General features: G+C 42.5%; 1 protein-coding gene and 27 non-coding genes across 32 annotated transcripts in view; 15 read left to right on the top strand and 13 right to left on the bottom strand.

Moving 5' to 3' along the window:
- setd6 (SET domain containing 6, protein lysine methyltransferase) overlaps positions 1 to 16,398 on the top strand; it is a 78,895-nt gene that overhangs the window by 13,856 nt on the left and 48,641 nt on the right. The window lies entirely within an intron of this gene.
- trnap-ugg lies at positions 781 to 852 on the top strand. Its single transcript has one exon. It is a non-coding gene; the product is annotated as a tRNA-Pro (tRNA).
- Positions 1,664 to 1,735, bottom strand: trnap-cgg. Its single transcript has one exon. It is a non-coding gene; the product is annotated as a tRNA-Pro (tRNA).
- trnap-ugg lies at positions 2,749 to 2,820 on the bottom strand. The gene has a single exon. It is a non-coding gene; the product is annotated as a tRNA-Pro (tRNA).
- Positions 2,951 to 3,022, top strand: trnap-ugg. Its single transcript has one exon. It is a non-coding gene; the product is annotated as a tRNA-Pro (tRNA).
- On the top strand, positions 4,035 to 4,106 carry trnap-ugg. Its single transcript has one exon. It is a non-coding gene; the product is annotated as a tRNA-Pro (tRNA).
- On the bottom strand, positions 4,918 to 4,989 carry trnap-cgg. The gene has a single exon. It is a non-coding gene; the product is annotated as a tRNA-Pro (tRNA).
- On the top strand, positions 5,120 to 5,191 carry trnap-ugg. Its single transcript has one exon. It is a non-coding gene; the product is annotated as a tRNA-Pro (tRNA).
- On the bottom strand, positions 6,003 to 6,074 carry trnap-agg. The gene has a single exon. It is a non-coding gene; the product is annotated as a tRNA-Pro (tRNA).
- Positions 6,205 to 6,276, top strand: trnap-ugg. The gene has a single exon. It is a non-coding gene; the product is annotated as a tRNA-Pro (tRNA).
- On the bottom strand, positions 7,088 to 7,159 carry trnap-agg. Its single transcript has one exon. It is a non-coding gene; the product is annotated as a tRNA-Pro (tRNA).
- trnap-ugg lies at positions 7,290 to 7,361 on the top strand. Its single transcript has one exon. It is a non-coding gene; the product is annotated as a tRNA-Pro (tRNA).
- trnap-agg lies at positions 8,173 to 8,244 on the bottom strand. The gene has a single exon. It is a non-coding gene; the product is annotated as a tRNA-Pro (tRNA).
- On the top strand, positions 8,375 to 8,446 carry trnap-ugg. The gene has a single exon. It is a non-coding gene; the product is annotated as a tRNA-Pro (tRNA).
- trnap-agg lies at positions 9,259 to 9,330 on the bottom strand. The gene has a single exon. It is a non-coding gene; the product is annotated as a tRNA-Pro (tRNA).
- Positions 9,461 to 9,533, top strand: trnap-ugg. Its single transcript has one exon. It is a non-coding gene; the product is annotated as a tRNA-Pro (tRNA).
- trnap-agg lies at positions 10,345 to 10,416 on the bottom strand. The gene has a single exon. It is a non-coding gene; the product is annotated as a tRNA-Pro (tRNA).
- Positions 10,547 to 10,618, top strand: trnap-ugg. Its single transcript has one exon. It is a non-coding gene; the product is annotated as a tRNA-Pro (tRNA).
- Positions 11,430 to 11,501, bottom strand: trnap-agg. Its single transcript has one exon. It is a non-coding gene; the product is annotated as a tRNA-Pro (tRNA).
- Positions 11,632 to 11,703, top strand: trnap-ugg. The gene has a single exon. It is a non-coding gene; the product is annotated as a tRNA-Pro (tRNA).
- Positions 12,515 to 12,585, bottom strand: trnap-agg. Its single transcript has one exon. It is a non-coding gene; the product is annotated as a tRNA-Pro (tRNA).
- On the top strand, positions 12,716 to 12,787 carry trnap-ugg. The gene has a single exon. It is a non-coding gene; the product is annotated as a tRNA-Pro (tRNA).
- Positions 13,599 to 13,670, bottom strand: trnap-agg. The gene has a single exon. It is a non-coding gene; the product is annotated as a tRNA-Pro (tRNA).
- trnap-ugg lies at positions 13,801 to 13,872 on the top strand. Its single transcript has one exon. It is a non-coding gene; the product is annotated as a tRNA-Pro (tRNA).
- Positions 14,685 to 14,756, bottom strand: trnap-agg. Its single transcript has one exon. It is a non-coding gene; the product is annotated as a tRNA-Pro (tRNA).
- On the top strand, positions 14,887 to 14,958 carry trnap-ugg. The gene has a single exon. It is a non-coding gene; the product is annotated as a tRNA-Pro (tRNA).
- Positions 15,772 to 15,843, bottom strand: trnap-agg. The gene has a single exon. It is a non-coding gene; the product is annotated as a tRNA-Pro (tRNA).
- Positions 15,974 to 16,045, top strand: trnap-ugg. The gene has a single exon. It is a non-coding gene; the product is annotated as a tRNA-Pro (tRNA).

Here is a 16,398-nt window from a genome sequence, read left to right as displayed (position 1 = left end):
CACAGATGAAACGTGCGCTTCCTTCCATGTATGTCTTTCTTTTGTTCTCAATTGCTTTTTGGATCTTAACTGACCATCCACTGTAAATTCCATGTTGACACCATTCCACAGGTAGTTCAGATATAGTCACAGTTTCAGAAATATCACCAAAACTCTTCTCAGATGAGTGGGGTTGATAAATCACCAGCATATCAGGACAAGTTAATTCCCAGGAAAACCTTTAACTGATTCCCTTACCAATACCAAGGAAAGGTTAGGTCATAATTTGGCTCAACTCTTTGTGAATGTGCTTTCAAATATTGTCTCTTGGTTTGGTCTCAACTCGAAATTTGCTAGTTATGGTAAAGGAATACAGCACACCATGGCAAAATTTACTATATATCAAGTGAAAGTCATTATATTATGTAGAAGCAAGACAAAGAAAAATTGATATCATTGTTCTCATAGAGTTGTGTTCACCGCTTTGAGTAGGATTCCCTGTCATAAAGATGCAAAATGTGTCCTTTTGCTAAGATATTCAATCTAATGCCTTACGCATCAAATCTACAGTTGTGTGGATGTCCAAGAAATGCCCTGAAGGGCTCGTCTGGGATTTGAGGACGGGACCTCTCACACCCTAAGCAAGAATCTTACCCCTAGACCAACGAGCCTACAGCAAACAAAACCTACCTGTAGGGGGTGCTCTCGGCCTAGATGGCATGATGAAAACGCCTGGGTTTCCACCAGTCGGTGACAGTTTGGTCCTGTTCACACACATTTAGAAGGGTGGCACAGGGCAGTGGCTCGTTGGTCTAGGGGTATGATTCTCGCTTTGGGTGCGAGAGGTCTTGGGTTCAAATCCCGGACGAGCCTGCTATGGCTGTGTAAAGAGAGTACGTTATCTAGACAGCACAGTTGAGAAAGCTGGTGTTATATTCCATATCTATTCCACAGTAGAGCTTTGAGGTGTTCAGGAATGTCATAAAGCTCTCAATGTGCACATTACCTTGGTGCTGGTTTAGCTAGTGGGAAGTACTCTGATATTTTGTCCATGGTTCTTAGAACTCTCACAGTCTGAGCTGTTAAGTGAAACATAAGAGCTTTACCACAGATGAAACGTGCGCTTCCTTCCATGTATGTCTTTCTTTTGTTCTCAATTGCTTTTTGGATCTTAACTGACCATCCACTGTAAATTCCATGTTGACACCATTCCACAGGTAGTTCAGATATAGTCACAGTTTCAGAAATATCACCAAAACTCTTCTCAGATGAGTGGGGTTGATAAATCACCAGCATATCAGGACAAGTTAATTCCCAGGAAAACCTTTAACTGATTCCCTTACAAATACCAAAGAAAGGTTAGGTCATAATTTGGCTCAACTCTTTGTGAATGTGCTTTCAAATATTGTCTCTTGGTTTGGTCTCAACTCGAAATTTGCTAGTTATGGTAAAGGAATACAGCACACCATGGCAAAATTTACTATATATCAAGTGAAAGTCATTATATTATGTAGAAGCAAGACGAAGAAAAATTGATATCGTTGTTCTCATAGAGTTGTGTTCACCGCTTTGAGTAGGATTCCCTGTCATAAAGATGCAAAATGTGTCCTTTTGCTAAGATATTCAATCTAATGCCTTACATATCAAATCTACAGTTGCGTGGATGTCCAAGAAGTGCCCTGAAGGGCTCGTCCGGGATTTGAACCCAGGACCTCTCACACCCGAAGCGAGAATCATACCCCTAGACCAACGAGCCTACAGCTAACAAGACTTACCTGTAGGGGGTGCTCTCGGCCTAGATGGCAGGATGAAAACGCCTGGGTTTCCACCAGTCGGTGACAGTTTGGTCCTGTTCACACACATTTAGAAGGGTGGCACAGGGCATTGGCTCGTTGGTCTAGGGGTATGATTCTCGCTTTGGGTGCAAGAGGTCTCGGGTTCAAATCCTGGACGAGCCTGCTATGGCTGTGTAAAGAGAGTACGTTATCTAGACAGCACAGTTGAGAAAGCTGGTGTTATATTCCATATCTATTCCACAGTAGAGCTTTGAGGTGTTCAGGAATGTCATAAAGCTCTCAATGTGCACATTACCTTGGTGCTGGTTTAGCTAGTGGGAAGTACTCTGATGTTTTGTCCTTGGTTCTTAGAACTCTCACAGTCTGAGCTGTTAAGTGAAACATAAGAGCTTTACCACAGATGAAACGTGCGCTTCCTTCCATGTATGTCTTTCTTTTGTTCTCAATTGCTTTTTGGATCTTAACTGACCATCCACTGTAAATTCCATGTTGACACCATTCCACAGGTAGTTCAGATATAGTCACAGTTTCAGAAATATCACCAAAACTCTTCTCAGATGAGTGGGGTTGATAAATCACCAGCATATCAGGACAAGTTAATTCCCAGGAAAACCTTTAACTGATTCCCTTACAAATACCAAAGAAAGGTTAGGTCATAATTTGGCTCAACTCTTTGTGAATGTGCTTTCAAATATTGTCTCTTGGTTTGGTCTCAACTCGAAATTTGCTAGTTATGGTAAAGGAATACAGCACACCATGGCAAAATTTACTATATATCAAGTGAAAGTCATTATATTATGTAGAAGCAAGACGAAGAAAAATTGATATCGTTGTTCTCATAGAGTTGTGTTCACCGCTTTGAGTAGGATTCCCTGTCATAAAGATGCAAAATGTGTCCTTTTGCTAAGATATTCAATCTAATGCCTTACGCATCAAATCTACAGTTGCGTGGATGTCCAAGAAGTACCCTGAAGGGCTCGTCCGGGATTTGAACCCAGGACCTCTCACACCCAAAGCGAGAATCATACCCCTAGACCAACGAGCCTACAGCTAACAAGACTTACCTGTAGGGGGTGCTCTCGGCCTAGATGGCAGGATGAAAACGCCTGGGTTTCCACCAGTCGGTGACAGTTTGGTCCTGTTCACACACATTTAGAAGGGTGGCACAGGGCATTGGCTCGTTGGTCTAGGGGTATGATTCTCGCTTTGGGTGCAAGAGGTCTCGGGTTCAAATCCCGGACGAGCCTGCTATGGCTGTGTAAAGAGAGTACGTTATCTAGACAGCACAGTTGAGAAAGCTGGTGTTATATTCCATATCTATTCCACAGTAGAGCTTTGAGGTGTTCAGGAATGTCATAAAGCTCTCAATGTGCACATTACCTTGGTGCTGGTTTAGCTAGTGGGAAGTACTCTGATATTTTGTCCATGGTTCTTAGAACTCTCACAGTCTGAGCTGTTAAGTGAAACATAAGAGCTTTACCACAGATGAAACGTGCGCTTCCTTCCATGTATGTCTTTCTGTTGTTCTCAATTGCTTTTTGGATCTTAACTGACCATCCACTGTAAATTCCATGTTGACACCATTCCACAGGTAGTTCAGATATAGTCACAGTTTCAGAAATATCACCAAAAATCTTCTCAGATGAGTGGGGTTGATAAATCACCGGCATATCAGGACAAGTTAATTCCCAGGAAAACCTTTAACTGATTCCCTTACAAATACCAAAGAAAGGTTAGGTCATAATTTGGCTCAACTCTTTGTGAATGTGCTTTCAAATATTGTCTCTTGGTTTGGTCTCAACTCGAAATTTGCTAGTTATGGTAAAGGAATACAGCACACCATGGAAAAATTTACTATATATCAAGTGAAAGTCATTATATTATGTAGAAGCAAGACGAAGAAAAATTGATATCGTTGTTCTCATAGAGTTGTGTTCACCGCTTTGAGTAGGATTCCCTGTCATAAAGATGCAAAATGTGTCCTTTTGCTAAGATATTCAACCTAATGCCTTACGCATCAAATCTACAGTTGCGTGGATGTCCAAGAAGTGCCCTGAAGGGCTCTTCCGGGATTTGAACCCGGGATCTCTCGCACCCTAAGTGAGAATCATACCCCTAGACCAACGAGCCTACAGCGAACAATACCTACCTGTAGGGGTGCTCTCGGCCTAGATGGCAGGATGAAAACGCCTGGGTTTCCACCAGTCGGTGACAGTTTGGTCCTGTTCACACACATTTAGAAGGGTGGCACAGGGCAGTGGCTCGTTGGTCTAGAGGTATGATTCTTGCTTTGGGTGCAAGAGGTCTTGGGTTCAAATCCCGGACGAGCCTGCTATGGCTGTGTAAAGAGAGTACGTTATCTAGACAGCACAGTTGAGAAAGCTGGTGTTATAATCCATATCTATTCCACAGTAGAGCTTTGAGGTGTTCAGGAATGTCATAAAGCTCTCAATGTGCACATTACCTTGGTGCTGGTTTAGCTAGTGGGAAGTACTCTGATGTTTTGTCCATGGTTCTTAGAACTCTCACAGTCTGAGCTGTTAAGTGAAACATAAGAGCTTTACCACAGATGGAACGTGCGCTTCCTTCCATGTATGTCTTTCTGTTGTTCTCAATTGCTTTTTGGATCTTAACTGACCATCCACTGTAAATTCCATGTTGACACCATTCCACAGGTAGTTCAGATATAGTCACAGTTTCAGAAATATCACCAAAACTCTTCTCAGATGAGTGGGGTTGATAAATCACCAGCATATCAGGACAAGTTAATTCCCAGGAAAACCTTTAACTGATTCCCTTACAAATACCAAAGAAAGGTTAGGTCATAATTTGGCTCAACTCTTTGTGAATGTGCTTTCAAATATTGTCTCTTGGTTTGGTCTCAACTCGAAATTTGCTAGTTATGGTAAAGGAATACAGCACACCATGGCAAAATTTACTATATATCAAGTGAAAGTCATTATATTATGTAGAAGCAAGACGAAGAAAAATTGATATCGTTGTTCTCATAGAGTTGTGTTCACCGCTTTGAGTAGGATTCCCTGTCATAAAGATGCAAAATGTGTCCTTTTGCTAAGATATTCAACCTAATGCCTTACGCATCAAATCTACAGTTGCGTGGATGTCCAAGAAGTGCCCTGAAGGGCTCGTCCGGGATTTGAACCCGGGATCTCTCGCACCCGAAGCGAGAATCATACCCCTAGACCAACGAGCCTACAGCTAACAAAACCTACCTGTAGGGGGTGCTCTCGGCCTAGATGGCATGATGAAAACGCCTGGGTTTCCACCAGTCGGTGACAGTTTGGTCCTGTTCACACACATTTAGAAGGGTGGCACAGGGCAGTGGCTCGTTGGTCTAGGGGTATGATTCTCGCTTTGGGTGCGAGAGGTCTCGGGTTCAAATCCCGGACGAGCCTGCTATGGCTGTGTAAAGAGAGTACGTTATCTAGACAGCACAGTTGAGAAAGCTGGTGTTATATTCCATATCTATTCCACAGTAGAGCTTTGAGGTGTTCAGGAATGTCATAAAGCTCTCAATGTGCACATTACCTTGTTGCTGGTTTAGCTAGTGGGAAGTACTCTGATGTTTTGTCCATGGTTCTTAGAACTCTCACAGTCTGAGCTGTTAAGTGAAACATAAGAGCTTTACCACAGATGAAACGTGCGCTTCCTTCCATGTATGTCTTTCTGTTGTTCTCAATTGCTTTTTGGATCTTAACTGACCATCCACTGTAAATTCCATGTTGACACCATTCCACAGGTAGTTCAGATATAGTCACAGTTTCAGAAATATCACCAAAACTCTTCTCAGATGAGTGGGGTTGATAAATCACCAGCATATCAGGACAAGTTAATTCCCAGGAAAACCTTTAACTGATTCCCTTACAAATACCAAAGAAAGGTTAGGTCATAATTTGGCTCAACTCTTTGTGAATGTGCTTTCAAATATTGTCTCTTGGTTTGGTCTCAACTCGAAATTTGCTAGTTATGGTAAAGGAATACAGCACACCATGGCAAAATTTACTATATATCAAGTGAAAGTCATTATATTATGTAGAAGCAAGACGAAGAAAAATTGATATCGTTGTTCTCATAGAGTTGTGTTCACCGCTTTGAGTAGGATTCCCTGTCATAAAGATGCAAAATGTGTCCTTTTGCTAAGATATTCAACCTAATGCCTTACGCATCAAATCTACAGTTGCGTGGATGTCCAAGAAGTGCCCTGAAGGGCTCGTCCGGGATTTGAACCCGGGATCTCTCGCACCCTAAGCGAGAATCATACCCCTAGACCAACGAGCCTACAGATAACAAAACCTACCTGTAGGGGGTGCTCTCGGCCTAGATGGCATGATGAAAACGCCTGGGTTTCCACCAGTCGGTGACAGTTTGGTCCTGTTCACACACATTTAGAAGGGTGGCACAGGGCAGTGGCTCGTTGGTCTAGGGGTATGATTCTCGCTTTGGGTGCAAGAGGTCTCGGGTTCAAATCCCGGACGAGCCTGCTATGGCTGTGTAAAGAGAGTACGTTATCTAGACAGCACAGTTGAGAAAGCTGGTGTTATATTCCATATCTATTCCACAGTAGAGCTTTGAGGTGTTCAGGAATGTCATAAAGCTCTCAATGTGCACATTACCTTGGTGCTGGTTTAGCTAGTGGGAAGTACTCTGATGTTTTGTCCATGGTTCTTAGAACTCTCACAGTCTGAGCTGTTAAGTGAAACATAAGAGCTTTACCACAGATGAAACGTGCGCTTCCTTCCATGTATGTCTTTCTTTTGTTCTCAATTGCTTTTTGGATCTTAACTGACCATCCACTGTAAATTCCATGTTGACACCATTCCACAGGTAGTTCAGATATAGTCACAGTTTCAGAAATATCACCAAAACTCTTCTCAGATGAGTGGGGTTGATAAATCACCAGCATATCAGGACAAGTTAATTCCCAGGAAAACCTTTAACTGATTCCCTTACAAATACCAAAGAAAGGTTAGGTCATAATTTGGCTCAACTCTTTGTGAATGTGCTTTCAAATATTGTCTCTTGGTTTGGTCTCAACTCGAAATTTGCTAGTTATGGTAAAGGAATACAGCACACCATGGCAAAATTTACTATATATCAAGTGAAAGTCATTATATTATGTAGAAGCAAGACGAAGAAAAATTGATATTGTTGTTCTCATAGAGTTGTGTTCACCGCTTTGAGTAGGATTCCCTCTCATAAAGATGCAAAATGTGTCCTTTTGCTAAGATATTCAACCTAATGCCTTACACATCAAATCTACAGTTGCGTGGATGTCCAAGAAGTGCCCTGAAGGGCTCGTCCGGGATTTGAACCCGGGATCTCTCGCACCCTAAGCGAGAATCATACCCCTAGACCAACGAGCCTACAGATAACAAAACCTACCTGTAGGGGGTGCTCTCGGCCTAGATGGCATGATGAAAACGCCTGGGTTTCCACCAGTCGGTGACAGTTTGAACCTGTTCACACACATTTAGAAGGTTGGCACAGGGCAGTGGCTCGTTGGTCTAGGGGTATGATTCTCGCTTTGGGTGCGAGAGGTCTCGGGTTCAAATCCCGGACGAGCCTTCTATGGCTGTGTAAAGAGAGTACGTTGTCAAGACAGCACAGTTGAGAAAGCTGGTGTTATAATCCATATCTATTCCACAGTAGAGCTTTGAGGTGTTCAGGAATGTCATAAAGCTCTCAATGTGCACATTACCTTGTTGCTGGTTTAGCTAGTGGGAAGTACTCTGATGTTTTGTCCATGGTTCTTAGAACTCTCACAGTCTGAGCTGTTATGTGAAACATAAGAGCTTTACCACAGATGAAACGTGCGCTTCCTTCCATGTATGTCTTTCTTTTGTTCTCAATTGCTTTTTGGATCTTAACTGACCATCCACTGTAAATTCCATGTTGACACCATTCCACAGGTAGTTCAGATATAGTCACAGTTTCAGAAATATCACCAAAACTCTTCTCAGATGAGTGGGGTTGATAAATCACCAGCATATCAGGAAAAGTTAATTCCCAGGAAAACCTTTAACTGATTCCCTTACCAATACCAAGGAAAGGTTAGGTCATAATTTGGCTCAACTCTTTGTGAATGTGCTTTCAAATATTGTCTCTTGGTTTGGTCTCAACTCGAAATTTGCTAGTTATGGTAAAGGAATACAGCACACCATGGCAAAATTTACTATATATTAAGTGAAAGTCATTATATTATGTAGAAGCAAGACGAAGAAAAATTTATATCTTTGTTCTCATAGAGTTGTGTTCACCGCTTTGAGTAGGATTCCCTGTCATAAAGATGCAAAATGTGTCCTTTTGCTAAGATATTCAATCTAATGCCTTACACATCAAATCTACAGTTGCGTGGATGTCCAATAAGTGCCCTGAAGGGCTCGTCCGGGATTTGAACCCGGGATCTCTCGCATCCTAAGCGAGAATCATACCCCTAGACCAACGAGCCTACAGATAACAAAACCTACCTGTAGGGGGTGCTCTCGGCCTAGATGGCATGATGAAAACGCCTGGGTTTCCACCAGTCGGTGACAGTTTGGTCCTGTTCACACACATTTAGAAGGGTGGCACAGGGCAGTGGCTCGTTGGTCTAGGGGTATGATTCTCGCTTTGGGTGCGAGAGGTCTTGGGTTCAAATCCCGGACGAGCCTGCTATGGCTGTGTAAAGAGAGTACGTTATCTAGACAGCACAGTTGAGAAAGCTGGTGTTATATTCCATATCTATTCCACAGTAGAGCTTTGAGGTGTTCAGGAATGTCATAAAGCTCTCAATGTGCACATTACCTTGGTGCTGGTTTAGCTAGTGGGAAGTACTCTGATATTTTGTCCATGGTTCTTAGAACTCTCACAGTCTGAGCTGTTAAGTGAAACATAAGAGCTTTACCACAGATGAAACGTGCGCTTCCTTCCATGTATGTCTTTCTGTTGTTCTCAATTGCTTTTTGGATCTTAACTGACCATCCACTGTAAATTCCATGTTGACACCATTCCACAGGTAGTTCAGATATAGTCACAGTTTCAGAAATATCACCAAAACTCTTCTCAGATGAGTGGGGTTGATAAATCACCAGCATATCAGGACAAGTTAATCCCCAGGAAAACCTTTAACTGATTCCCTTACAAATACCAAAGAAAGGTTAGGTCATAATTTGGCTCAACTCTTTGTGAATGTGCTTTCAAATATTGTCTCTTGGTTTGGTCTCAACTCGAAATTTGCTAGTTATGGTAAAGGAATACAGCACACCATGGCAAAATTTACTATATATCAAGTGAAAGTCATTATATTATGTAGAAGCAAGACGAAGAAAAATTGATATCGTTGTTCTCATAGAGTTGTGTTCACCGCTTTGAGTAGGATTCCCTGTCATAAAGATGCAAAATGTGTCCTTTTGCTAAGATATTCAATCCTAATGCCTTACGCATCAAATCTACAGTTGCGTGGATGTCCAATAAGTGCCCTGAAGGGCTCGTCCGGGATTTGAACCCAGGATCTCTCGCATCCTAAGCGAGAATCATACCCCTAGACCAACGAGCCTACAGATAACAAAACCTACCTGTAGGGGGTGCTCTCGCCCTAGATGGCATGATGAAAACGCCTGGGTTTCCACCAGTCGGTGACAGTTTGGTCCTGTTCACACACATTTAGAAGGGTGGCACAGGGCAGTGGCTCGTTGGTCTAGGGGTATGATTCTCGCTTTGGGTGCGAGAGGTCTCGGGTTCAAATCCCAGGACGAGCCTGCTATGGCTGTGTAAAGAGAGTACGTTATCTAGACAGCACAGTTGAGAAAGCTGGTGTTATATTCCATATCTATTCCACAGTAGAGCTTTGAGGTGTTCAGGAATGTCATAAAGCTCTCAATGTGCACATTACCTTGGTGCTGGTTTAGCTAGTGGGAAGTACTCTGATGTTTTGTCCATGGTTCTTAGAACTCTCACAGTCTGAGCTGTTAAGTGAAACATAAGAGCTTTACCACAGATGAAACGTGCGCTTCCTTCCATGTATGTCTTTCTGTTGTTCTCAATTGCTTTTTGGATCTTAACTGACCATCCACTGTAAATTCCATGTTGACACCATTCCACAGGTAGTTCAGATATAGTCACAGTTTCAGAAATATCACCAAAACTCTTCTCAGATGAGTGGGGTTGATAAATCACCAGCATATCAGGACAAGTTAATTCCCAGGAAAACCTTTAACTGATTCCCTTACAAATACCAAAGAAAGGTTAGGTCATAATTTGGCTCAACTCTTTGTGAATGTACTTTCAAATATTGTCTCTTGGTTTGGTCTCAACTCGAAATTTGCTAGTTATGGTAAAGGAATACAGCACACCATGGCAAAATTTAATATATATCAAGTGAAAGTCATTATATTATGTAGAAGCAAGACGAAGAAAAATTGATATCGTTGTTCTCATAGAGTTGTGTTCACCGCTTTGAGTAGGATTCCCTGTCATAAAGATGCAAAATGTGTCCTTTTGCTAAGATATTCAATCTAATGCCTTACACATCAAATCTACAGTTGCGTGGATGTCCAAGAAGTGCCCTGAAGGGCTCGTCCGGGATTTGTACCCGGGATCTCTCGCATCCTAAGCGAGAATCATACCCCTAGACCAACGAGCCTACAGATAACAAAACCTACCTGTAGGGGGTGCTCTCGCCCTAGATGGCATGATGAAAACGCCTGGGTTTCCACCAGTCGGTGACAGTTTGGTCCTGTTCACACACATTTAGAAGGGTGGCACAGGGCAGTGGCTCGTTGGTCTAGGGGTATGATTCTCGCTTTGGGTGTGAGAGGTCTCGGGTTCAAATCCCGGACGAGCCTGCTATGGCTGTGTAAAGAGAGTACGTTATCTAGACAGCACAGTTGAGAAAGCTGGTGTTATATTCCATATCTATTCCACAGTAGAGCTTTGAGGTGTTCAGGAATGTCATAAAGCTCTCAATGTGCACATTACCTTGGTGCTGGTTTAGCTAGTGGGAAGTACTCTGATGTTTTGTCCATGGTTCTTAGAACTCTCACAGTCTGAGCTGTTAAGTGAAACATAAGAGCTTTACCACAGATGAAACGTGCGCTTCCTTCCATGTATGTCTTTCTGTTGTTCTCAATTGCTTTTTGGATCTTAACTGACCATCCACTGTAAATTCCATGTTGACACCATTCCACAGGTAGTTCAGATATAGTCACAGTTTCAGAAATATCACCAAAAATCTTCTCAGATGAGTGGGGTTGATAAATCACCAGCATATCAGGACAAGTTAATTCCCAGGAAAACCTTTAACTGATTCCCTTACAAATACCAAAGAAAGGTTAGGTCATAATTTGGCTCAACTCTTTGTGAATGTGCTTTCAAATATTGTCTCTTGGTTTGGTCTCAACTCGAAATTTGCTAGTTATGGTAAAGGAATACAGCACACCATGGCAAAATTTACTATATATCAAGTGAAAGTCATTATATTATGTAGAAGCAAGACAAAGAAAAATTGATATCGTTGTTCTCATAGAGTTGTGTTCACCGCTTTGAGTAGGATTCCCTGTCATAAAGATGCAAAATGTGTCCTTTTGCTAAGATATTCAATCTAATGCCTTACGCATCAAATCTACAGTTGCGTGGATGTCCAATAAGTGCCCTGAAGGGCTCGTCCGGGATTTGAACCCGGGATCTCTCGCATCCTAAGCGAGAATCATACCCCTAGACCAACGAGCCTACAGATAACAAAACCTACCTGTAGGGGGTGCTCTCGCCCTAGATGGCATGATGAAAACGCCTGGGTTTCCACCAGTCGGTGACAGTTTGGTCCTGTTCACACACATTTAGAAGGGTGGCACAGGGCAGTGGCTCGTTGGTCTAGGGGTATGATTCTCGCTTTGGGTGCGAGAGGTCTTGGGTTCAAATCCCAGACGAGCCTGCTATGGCTGTGTAAAGAGAGTACGTTATCTAGACAGCACAGTTGAGAAAGCTGGTGTTATATTCCATATCTATTCCACAGTAGAGCTTTGAGGTGTTCAGGAATGTCATAAAGCTCTCAATGTGCACATTACCTTGGTGCTGGTTTAGCTAGTGGGAAGTACTCTGATATTTTGTCCATGGTTCTTAGAACTCTCACAGTCTGAGCTGTTAAGTGAAACATAAGAGCTTTACCACAGATGAAACGTGCGCTTCCTTCCATGTATGTCTTTCTGTTGTTCTCAATTGCTTTTTGGATCTTAACTGACCATCCACTGTAAATTCCATGTTGACACCATTCCACAGGTAGTTCAGATATAGTCACAGTTTCAGAAATATCACCAAAACTCTTCTCAGATGAGTGGGGTTGATAAATCACCAGCATATCAGGAAAAGTTAATTCCCAGGAAAACCTTTAACTGATTCCCTTACCAATACCAAGGAAAGGTTAGGTCATAATTTGGCTCAACTCTTTGTGAATGTGCTTTCAAATATTGTCTCTTGGTTTGGTCTCAACTCGAAATTTGCTAGTTATGGTAAAGGAATACAGCACACCATGGCAAAATTTACTATATATCAAGTGAAAGTCATTATATTATGTAGAAGCAAGACAAAGAAAAATTGATATTGTTGTTCTCATAGAGTTGTGTTCACCGCTTTGAGTAGGATTCCCTCTCATAAAGATGCAAAATGTGTCCTTTTGCTAAGATATTCAATCTAATGCCTTACACATCAAATCTACAGTTGCGTGGATGTCCAAGAAGTGCCCTGAAGGGCTCGTCCGGGATTTGAACCCGGATCTCTCGCACCCTAAGCGAGAATCATACCCCTAGACCAACGAGCCTACAGATAACAAAACCTACCTGTAGGGGGTGCTCTCGGCCTAGATGGCATGATGAAAACGCCTGGGTTTCCACCAGTCGGTGACAGTTTGGTCCTGTTCACACACATTTAGAAGGGTGGCACAGGGCAGTGGCTCGTTGGTCTAGGGGTATGATTCTCGCTTTGGGTGCGAGAGGTCTCGGGTTCAAATCCCGGACGAGCCTGCTATGGCTGTGTAAAGAGAGTACGTTATCTAGACAGCACAGTTGAGAAAGCTGGTGTTATATTCCATATCTATTCCACAGTAGAGCTTTGAGGTGTTCAGGAATGTCATAAAGCTCTCAATGTGCACATTACCTTGGTGCTGGTTTAGCTAGTGGGAAGTACTCTGATGTTTTGTCCATGGTTCTTAGAACTCTCACAGTCTGAGCTGTTAAGTGAAACATAAGAGCTTTACCACAGATGAAACGTGCGCTTCCTTCCATGTATGTCTTTCTTTTGTTCTCAATTGCTTTTTGGATCTTAACTGACCATCCACTGTAAATTCCATGTTGACACCATTCCACAGGTAGTTCAGATATAGTCACAGTTTCAGAAATATCACCAAAACTCTTCTCAGATGAGTGGGGTTGATAAATCACCAGCATATCAGGACAAGTTAATTCCCAGGAAAACCTTTAACTGATTCCCTTACAAATACCAAGAAAGGTTAGGTCATAATTTGGCTCAACTCTTTGTGAATGTGCTTTCAAATATTGTCTCTTGGTTTGGTCTCAACTCGAAATTTGCTAGTTATGGTAAAGGAATACAGCACACCATGGCAAAATTTACTATATATCAAGTGAAAGTCATTATATTATGTAGAAGCAAGACAAAGAAAAATTGATATCGTTGTTCTCATAGAGTTGTGTTCACCGCTTTGAGTAGGATTCCCTGTCATAAAGATGCAAAATGTGTCCTTTTGCTAAGATATTCAACCTAATGCCTTACAGCATCAAATCTACAGTTGCGTGGATGTCCAAGAAGTGCCCTGAAGGGCTCGTCCGGGATTTGAACCCAGGATCTCTCGCACCCTAAGCGAGAATCATACCCCTAGACCAACGAGCCTACAGATAACAAAACCTACCTGTAGGGGGTGCTCTCGGCCTAGATGGCATGATGAAAACGCCTGGGTTTCCACCAGTCGGTGACAGTTTGGTCCTGTTCACACACATTTAGATGGGTGGCACTGGGCAGTGGCTCGTTGGTCTAGGGGTATGATTCTCGCTTTGGGTGCGAGAGGTCTCGGGTTCAAATCCCGGACGAGCCTGCTATGGCTGTGTAAAGAGAGTACGTTATCTAGACAGCACAGTTGAGAAAGCTGGTGTTATATCCATATCTATTCCACAGTAGAGCTTTGAGGTGTTCAGGAATGTCATAAAGCTCTCAATGTGCACATTACCTTGGTGCTGGTTTAGCTAGTGGGAAGTACTCTGATGTTTTGTCCATGGTTCTTAGAACTCTCACAGTCTGAGCTGTTAAGTGAAACATAAGAGCTTTACCACAGATGAAACGTGCGCTTCCTTCCATGTATGTCTTTCTGTTGTTCTCAATTGCTTTTTGGATCTTAACTGACCATCCACTGTAAATTCCATGTTGACACCATTCCACAGGTAGTTCAGATATAGTCACAGTTTCAGAAATATCACCAAAACTCTTCTCAGATGAGTGGGGTTGATAAATCACCAGCATATCAGGAAAAGTTAATTCCCAGGAAAACCTTTAACTGATTCCCTTACAAATACCAAAGAAAGGTTAGGTCATAATTTGGCTCAACTCTTTGTGAATGTGCTTTCAAATATTGTCTCTCTTGGTTTGGTCTCAACTCGAAATTTGCTAGTTATGGTAAAGGAATACAGCACACCATGGCAAAATTTACTATATATCAAGTGAAAGTCATTATATTATGTAGAAGCAAGACGAAGAAAAATTGATATTGTTGTTCTCATAGAGTTGTGTTCACGGCTTTGAGTAGGATTCCCTGTCATAAAGATGCAAAATGTGTCCTTTTGCTAAGATATTCAACCTAATGCCTTACACATCAAATCTACAGTTGCGTGGATGTCCAATAAGTGCCCTGAAGGGCTCGTCCGGGATTTGAACCCAGGATCTCTCGCACCCTAAGCGAGAATCATACCCCTAGACCAACGAGCCTACAGATAACAAAACCTACCTGTAGGGGGTGCTCTCGGCCTAGATGGCATGATGAAAACGCCTGGGTTTCCACCAGTCGGTGACAGTTTGAACCTGTTCACACACATTTAGAAGGTTGGCACAGGGCAGTGGCTCGTTGGTCTAGGGGTATGATTCTCGCTTTGGGTGCGAGAGGTCTTGGGTTCAAATCCCAGACGAGCCTGCTATGGCTGTGTAAAGAGAGTACGTTATCTAGACAGCACAGTTGAGAAAGCTGGTGTTATATTCCATATCTATTCCACAGTAGAGCTTTGAGGTGTTCAGGAATGTCATAAAGCTCTCAATGTGCACATTACCTTGTTGCTGGTTTAGCTAGTGGGAAGTACTCTGATGTTTTGTCCATTGTTCTTAGAACTCTCACAGTCTGAGCTGTTATGTGAAACATAAGAGCTTTACCACAGATGAAACGTGCGCTTCCTTCCATGTATGTCTTTCTTTTGTTCTCAATTGCTTTTTGGATCTTAACTGACCATCCACTGTAAATTCCATGTTGACACCATTCCACAGGTAGTTCAGATATAGTCACAGTTTCAGAAATATCACCAAAACTCTTCTCAGATGAGTGGGGTTGATAAATCACCAGCATATCAGGACAAGTTAATTCCCAGGAAAACCTTTAACTGATTCCCTTACAAATACCAAGAAAGGTTAGGTCATAATTTGGCTCAACTCTTTGTGAATGTGCTTTCAAATATTGTCTCTTCTTGGTTTGGTCTCAACGCGAAATTTGCTAGTTATGGTAAAGGAATACAGCACACCATGGAAAAATTTACTATATATCAAGTGAAAGTCCTTATATTATGTAGAAGCAAGACGAAGAAAAATTGATATCGTTGTTCTCATAGAGTTGTGTTCACCGCTTTGAGTAGGATTCCCTGTCATAAAGATGCAAAATGTGTCCTTTTGCTAAGATATTCAATCTAATGTCTTACGCATCAAATCTACAGTTGCGTGGATGTCCAAGAAGTGCCCTGAAGGGCTCGTCCGGGATTTGAACCCAGGATCTCTCGCACCCTAAGCGAGAATCATACCCCTAGACCAACGAGCCTACAGATAACAAAACCTACCTGTAGGGGGTGCTCTCGGCCTAGATGGCATGATGAAAACGCCTGGGTTTCCACCAGTCGGTGACAGTTTGGTCCTGTTCACACACATTTAGAAGGGTGGCACAGGGCAGTGGCTCGTTGGTCTAGGGGTATGATTCTCGCTTTGGGTGCGAGAGGTCTCGGGTTCAAATCCCAGACGAGCCTGCTATGGCTGTGTAAAGAGAGTACGTTATCTAGACAGCACAGTTGAGAAAGCTGGTGTTATATCCATATCTATTCCACAGTAGAGCTTTGAGGTGTTCAGGAATGTCATAAAGCTCTCAATGTGCACATTACCTTGGTGCTGGTTTAGCTAGTGGGAAGTACTCTGATGTTTTGTCCATGGTTCTTAGAACTCTCACAGTCTGAGCTGTTAAGTGAAACATAAGAGCTTTACCACAGATGAAACGTGCGCTTCCTTCCATGTATGTCTTTCTTTTGTTCTCAATTGCTTTTTGGATCTTAACTGACCATCCACTGTAAATTCCATGTTGACACCATTCCACAGGTAGTTCAGA

This window comes from Girardinichthys multiradiatus, chromosome 2 (genome assembly GCF_021462225.1).
Source record: "Girardinichthys multiradiatus isolate DD_20200921_A chromosome 2, DD_fGirMul_XY1, whole genome shotgun sequence".
NCBI lineage: Eukaryota > Metazoa > Chordata > Actinopteri > Cyprinodontiformes > Goodeidae > Girardinichthys > Girardinichthys multiradiatus.
Note: the sequence above shows the minus strand (reverse complement) of the source record. Positions and strands in the feature narration are given on the sequence as shown.